Genomic DNA, 6,892 nt, shown 5'->3' on the forward strand with positions numbered 1-6,892 from the left:
AAAAAAAAAAAAAAAAAAAAAAAAAAAAAATTTGGGGGGGAGATGAGGTCTCATTAGGTTGCCTAGGCTGGTCTTAAACTCTTGGGCTCCCAAAGTGGTGTGAATCACTGCCTATAGCCTCCTTTTTAAAGCCAAATGATACTAGAGGAGACTAAAAACTCCCCAGAATTTACTTATTAAAAATTGTGTATTTACTCTTACATGTTTAAACTTCAGTCACCCTCAAAGTACTCTCGCTGTTTGATGCAACACACCTGTTGAGACACTTTTTCCACTGCTCAAAATGGTTTTGAACTCGTCAGTTGTGTTACATTTTTAGTGATTCTGCCATTTTAAATTTCACTTCTTCTACATTTCCTTTTGAGGACTTTTTGTATCCAGGAAAACAAAAGTCACTGGGGGCAAGATCAGGTGAATAGGAAGGTGGGGCACGGGGAACAGGGGTCAAAAACTGTTGAATGCTCAGCGTGGTGCAAACACAGTGATAGACACTTAAAAAAAAAAATCTACTGAAGCCAAATACAATCTCTCACAATGCTAGCTGGTACTGTGTTGCTGATGTTCCTAGAATATTTACCTAGCGGGGAGAAGCCTTGCAAGGGGCCTCTCTCCAAAAATTAATTCAACTTTTTTTGGGGGGACCCCTTGCATATCACTGTATATAGCATATCCATTTATCTGTTGATGGACACTCAGGTTTGTTTGGCTATTATGAACAATGCTGCTATGAACAAAGGTGAACAATAGCTGCTTGAGGTCCTGTTTTTCAAACCTTTTAGGTACATATCCAGAAAAGGAATGGCTGGACCATATAATAAATAATTCTATATTTAATTTTTTGAGGGACCAGCATATTGTTTTCCACAGCAGATGTATCATTTTACATTCCTACCATCAGTGCACAAGGGTTCCAATTTCACCACAACCTTATCAATTACTTATTAGTTGTTTTTTGTTTATAAGAGTCATCCTAATGGGTATGAAGTGGCATCTCATGGTGATTTTGATTTGCATTTCCCTAATAACTAATGATGTTGAACATCTTTTCATGTGCTTATTGGCTGTTTGTATATTTTCTTTGAAGAAATATCTATTCAAGGCTTTTGCCCATTTTTCAGTCGGGATGTTTTGTTTGTTGCCTACGTGTTCAGCATCACACTATGCCATTGTTGCTTTTATCTCTTACAAAATGCTCATTTTTCCAAGGTTGTATTTAAGCTGGAGCTTAGCTACCATATCCAAAAAAGATAAAGCCAGAAGAGATGGCTCCTTATGCCCATGGTGCTGGTGGCTTAAAGCTTTCAGAAGAATAGCAAGAGAGTGTAGGATGGAGATTAATACTGAATTCCTTAAGTGTGATAAATACAAATTATATTAGTGCTCCCATTCCAAATACATGATATAAAAAGACCTATATTGCTTACTTATATTCTCTCATCCAAAAAAACTCCTGTAACTTGCTTCTGCTCAACTTAAATCTTCTGTAATTCTATAAATGGTACAATCGATATGGTCAGAAAACAACAAAGTCGTTCAAGTACCAAAATAGTCTTTAAATTATTTCCAACTATTTATTTCTTTGGCTTTACAAAACAACCTGGGTGATATTAATCTAACTTCACCTAATACTAGTTAAAAGTGCAAACATACACACCAAACAAGCAAAAACCAAAAAGCAAGCACTTTTCTTCAACTTCCCAAAGAAACAAAGTCATCTAAGATGTAGGACTGCTGACTTTCTCTGTGACTGTTATGCCTGTACTGACAGCAGCACAAGATACCAGGGAATTGTAAACAAAGGAGTGTGTGTGAATACAGCCAAAACAGTATAAATAACAGCATAAAACCATTAGAAAAATGATTCCCAGAAATTTATAACTTTTAAGATACTAAACTTTTAAATTCTCAACTTCTCCTCTGACAGAAATGGTATCTTTCTCTTTAGTTTCTAGATACCTTTACAGGCAATTCACTCTTCTGGTTGTTACTTTATACCTATAAGGCACCATTCATCTACGGATGTCAAAGTCCTTTCCCTATCAGGTTAAGAAATTTGTAAATCTAACACAAATTTAGTTACTGAGGTTAGACACAATAGTGATGAAACAAGTAGTGGAGGCCTAGGTCTAAATCCCTACCTGAATTAAATCTCTCTGTTGGCCCCCTCCCAGCTTTGGTTCATCACTTACAAAATCTGCCTAACTGTACTTGCAGAGAGAAGGGAAGATAAAGTGAGATTAAGATCAAACATATTAAATGATTATTATGCCACAGCTCCTTAGTAGAAAGGTAATAAGCAGGAACCCATCCTTAAAAGGTCAGAGTCTTGGTTTTCTTTAAAATACAAAAATTATAGTAGCCATGGCTAACTCCCAGACTCTGAAGCATAACTCACGGGTGGATATGGCATTAAAAAATTAGTCCTCACTTCTCCCTGGAAACCACCTGACATACAGAAAATATGCCTCGATTCCTATTCACTAGTCCACGTACATTCTTATATTACCCAGTACTCCATTGCTCTTTTTTTTTTTTTTTTTTGGGAGTTGGAGTCTCACTCTGTTGCTCAGGCTCGAGTGCAGTGGCATGCTCATGGTCACCCCAGTGTCGACCTGCTGGGCTCCTGTGATCCTTCCACCTCAGCCTTCCAAGTAGCCGAAACTAGCCTGGCTAATTTTGATTTATTGTAGAGACGAGGTCTCACCAAGTTGCCAGAGCTAGTCTCAAACCTGCAGGCTCAGGCATGCCTCAGCCTCCCAAAGTGCTAGGATTATAGGCTGAGCTGCCAAGCCGCCGAGCTTGGCCTCCTCTGCTCTCTTAAGGCCTTGGCATTCTCTTTAAAGAGCAGAGCAAGACTAATTACTAACAGAACTCTTGAGATTCTCAAGTATTCGTCTGAATGACCCTTGCAGCTTTGGGCCTTATCAGCTGTACTTAATTTATGAAATGGTAGATTTGCTTGTCCACTTGGGAGGACAACTAGCTAGCTACCTGTCTGCTGTACCCCAAAGAGATGCTTCCCTTTACATCATGTATAGCAAATATTTTGCTTATAAGAAGGTATTCACATGAATTTCAAATGATTGTCCTTCATTAATAATATGGGAGAATAAAAGAGTGCTCTTGAATTGTGGCTCTGCAACTTCAAATAAATAAAATGGTACTGTGAGGGATTGGGGGATGAAGAAACAGTGATAGAGAGGATGTGAAAAGACAGGAAAGAGAAGTCATCAAAGATATTATTTAAACTTTTTTACTCATAAGTGGACCCTGAACATTTATCACAATACTATAAGAAAGGGATTGGCAGTAGCGGGATACTGCCAGGGTGGGGGTGGAGACACAACATCAATAAGGATACCTGATCCTAAATCAGGCAAAGTAGAGGCCCAAATTTTACTTGTACAATGTCCACTGGTATACTTAATCCTGAATTGTACCCCACATCTTTAAAATAAAATATAAAAAGTAGCCAGGCACTGTGGCTCAAGCCTGCAGTCCCAGAACTTTGGGAGGCCGAGGTGAGAGGATTGCCTCAGCCCACGGGTTCAAGGCCAGCCTGGGCAACTTGTTGAGGTTTCATCTCTACAATAAATCAAAAAATTAGCTAGGCATGGTGGCGCGTGCCTGTAGTTCCAGCTACTTGGAAGGTTGAGGTGGAGACTGCCTGAGCCCAGGGAGTTGAGGCTGCGGGAGCCAGGAGTGTGCCACTGCACTCAAGCCTGGGCAAGAGTGAGACTACAATTTAAAAAATAAATAAATAAATAGACAGATAGATAGATAGATAGATAAAAAATAAAATAAAATAAAATAAATTTTTAAAATTATAAATAGAGACAGGCTCTTGATGTATGACCTAGGCAGGTCTTCAACTCCTGGCCTCAAGCAATCCTTCCACCTCAACCTCCCAAAAGTGCTGGGATTCCAGGCATGAGCCACGGTGCCCAACCAAAAACATTATTTTATTCATAAATAGTATTTAACTTACATCCCTATAAATGTGAACATATATTCAAATGCAGCCTAACAAAGGAAACACAAGGACAGCCTACATTTCTCAATTACCGGTTTGGCTCTTTCACTAAGCATCTACTATGGAAAAGTACTACGCTAAGGCCTCAGGAATATAAGTGAGTGAGCAAGACAGAACAGGGTGAAACAAATATGTCATTAAATATTTTATCTGTAGACTAAGGGTAATGGAAATTCGTTGAAAAGTTTTAAGCAAAAAAATCACCCATATGTACATTAAAAATAATTTTTACTCTGGTTGAGTATGGGACAAGATTTAGAGAGACAGCAGGCTGTTACAGTAGCACATGTGACAGAAATAATGATAGCATGAACTAGGCTGGTAGAAGTGGAGATAAGTGAACTAACTTGAGGAACAAAAATTTTTTTTTTAGTTGGAGTCTCACTCTGTTGCCCAGGCTGAAGTGCAGTGGCATGCGCACGGCCACCGAAGCCTTGACCTTCTGGGTTCAGGTGATCCTTCTGCCTCAACCTGCCAAGTAGCTGGAAACACAGGCACACGCCACCATGCCTGGCTAATTTTTTCATTTATTGTAGAGATGAGGTCTTACCAAGTTGCCCAGGTTGGTCTCGAACCTGTGAGCTCAAGCAGTTCTCTCACCGCAGCCTCCCAAAGTGCTGGGATTAAGGGTGCAAGTCACCAGGCCCGGCCTGAGGAACAAAATTTATGGCGTAAAATCAACAGCTCTGGATAAACTGGAAAATGCAGTAAGAAGTGGAAGGTGATTCTTAGATTTCTGGCTTGATAGACCGTTGGTTCCATTCATGGTGATAAAAAAAATTCTGGGCGAGAGCTCACAAGATAGATTTTGAACTTAAGCTTAAAATGGCTTTGAAGTTTTCAAAAGGAGATTCTGAACAAGTAGATATTACATGTTTGGAGCTAAAAGAGTTTCTTAGCTTTAGATATCTAATCCTCCCAACAACTCTATGAGGTAAATATTACTTTTTCTAACCTGCAAATAAGGAAACAGCTTAAGTAAGTTCAGTAGCTTGACCAAGAATACCAGTACAGATAGAGTGGAGATTCAAAGTCAGTGTCAGCTGGTCTCCAAGGTTCAAGTCTTCCCACTTCTATAGAAGGTAACTGCTTTCCTCTGCACACACACACTAGTCTTCAAACCTTAACATCTCTATTAGACCCTTAATTCCATGAAGTCAAGACCCACATCTAATTTACCTTTTTAAATTTATAGCTTTACAGTCTGTAGCATTTCAGTAAACATTATTTGATCACATTAATGTTGGTTTATTTTTTTTTTTAATGAAATGGAAATAAAGTTGTCTCCAAAGTATAGGGTGTTCCTAAACATCTTAGATCATCTGATACAACTAGAACTGGAAAACCAAGCCAAGGGTTCTTGAGTAATTGTTTCTTCCCTTTCTCTTTCCCAATACTAGAGTTTGTTCTATTATACAACAAGACTACAATTAGGATTTGTCTTTTTTCTCCCCAATAATTCAAATTAAGAGAATAGTGGAGAAATTATTTATGCTAGCAATTTTTTACAACAGCTTATTTGGAAACTGTGAAGGCGCCTTGAGTTTTGGATATCTAGTAGATGAATTTTCCTATCTACTATTCATAATGCAAGTATGCCTTAGAGAAATCTGACTAACAGAAAAAAGATTACTTTTTCTAATAAGTTCCATTTAAAATTATCTTACTTAGTGCTCACTGTTCCCATGTAGTTGCATAAGAGGAGGTGTAACTTTAGTGACTAATGAGTTTAGACCACTATGTCTACCTAAAAGCCTTCGGAATGACTTTGAAGACATAGCTAAATCTTATATGATCAATGCTTAGCCTAACAGAAGACAATTAACATCTATCAAAAAACATCCTGTCAACATATTTTTCCCTATTAAAGCCAGACTATATTAAAGCCAATTACATGGCTCTGCATGACGTATTCTTTAGTAAGATATAAGTAAATAAAAAAATCCTCGAGTGGAATGCCTGAGCCTGAGGGTTCGAGACCCACCTGGGCAACTTGGTGAGACCTTGTCTCTACAATAAATCAAAAATTAGCCGGGTGTGATAGCACATGTCTGTAGTTATGGCTACTTGGAAGGCTGAGGTGGAAGAATCGCCAGAGCCCAGCAGGTCAAGGCTGCGGTGGTCGGGATCATGCCACTGCACTCCAGTCTGGGTGACAGAGTGAGATTCCAACTCAAAAAAAAAAAAAATCTATTAAGCCATGAGGCTAAATTATGCATTGCCAAAGTCTTAAGTTCATTGACATAAACTGAATATAGTAGAATTAATTTTAATTAAAACTCCTCTTGCCCTTAGCTAGACCCTCTCTCTAATCTTTTCTGTTCCACTGTATTCCATTTCAATTTGGCAACTAAAAAAAAAACCAAGAGCCTTAGTAATGGTCCAATACCAGAGAACTGTACAAATCTGATTAGTCATTTTCATTGAATTTTCTAGTTTTAGAAATGGGAAAGATTATTCTGGAATTTTAAGTCAGAACTTTTTGGGACTTTAATACAATCTTATTAGTTCTTTTAAACCCAAATGCTTATTAGTTTCCATCTTTAAAAAAAAATCTCCCGCCCATTTCTGGAATAACCACACATAGCAAATGAACAGATCTCATAATCTTCCAGGCAGGACAAAGATTTCTATAGTAAAGAATGAGGAAGGTGTTTAGATTGCACTGACTACATGGTGTCAGGACTGCTTGTTTAGAGGAAAAGCAGCTTTATAAGAAAAACACCTTTTAAGCATCGCTGCAGAGAATGAACTTTTTCAAGCAATCAGGCCGCAAAAACTATTAAAGAGATACACCAGATCTGTACAACTCAGGGCAGCCTAACGATATACACTTTCCTACCTTGTGGTAGAAGAAAG

At 38.3% G+C, this 6,892-nt stretch overlaps 1 protein-coding gene across 1 annotated transcript in view; it reads right to left on the reverse strand.

Moving 5' to 3' along the window:
- Window positions 1–4,619, reverse strand: part of CSNK2A1 (casein kinase 2 alpha 1) — a 32,468-nt gene extending 27,849 nt beyond the window's left edge. Inside the window, exon 1 of the mRNA XM_008061413.2 lies at window positions 4,584–4,619. The gene's annotated coding sequence lies outside the window, so the exon portion shown is untranslated. The remainder of the gene's footprint in view (window positions 1–4,583) is intronic.
- Between the last annotated feature and the right edge of the window lie 2,273 nt (window positions 4,620–6,892).

This window comes from Carlito syrichta, unplaced genomic scaffold (assembly GCF_000164805.1).
Source record: "Carlito syrichta isolate Samal-C Ts95f unplaced genomic scaffold, Tarsius_syrichta-2.0.1 Scaffold305245, whole genome shotgun sequence".
In the NCBI taxonomy this organism is placed as follows: domain Eukaryota; kingdom Metazoa; phylum Chordata; class Mammalia; order Primates; family Tarsiidae; genus Carlito; species Carlito syrichta.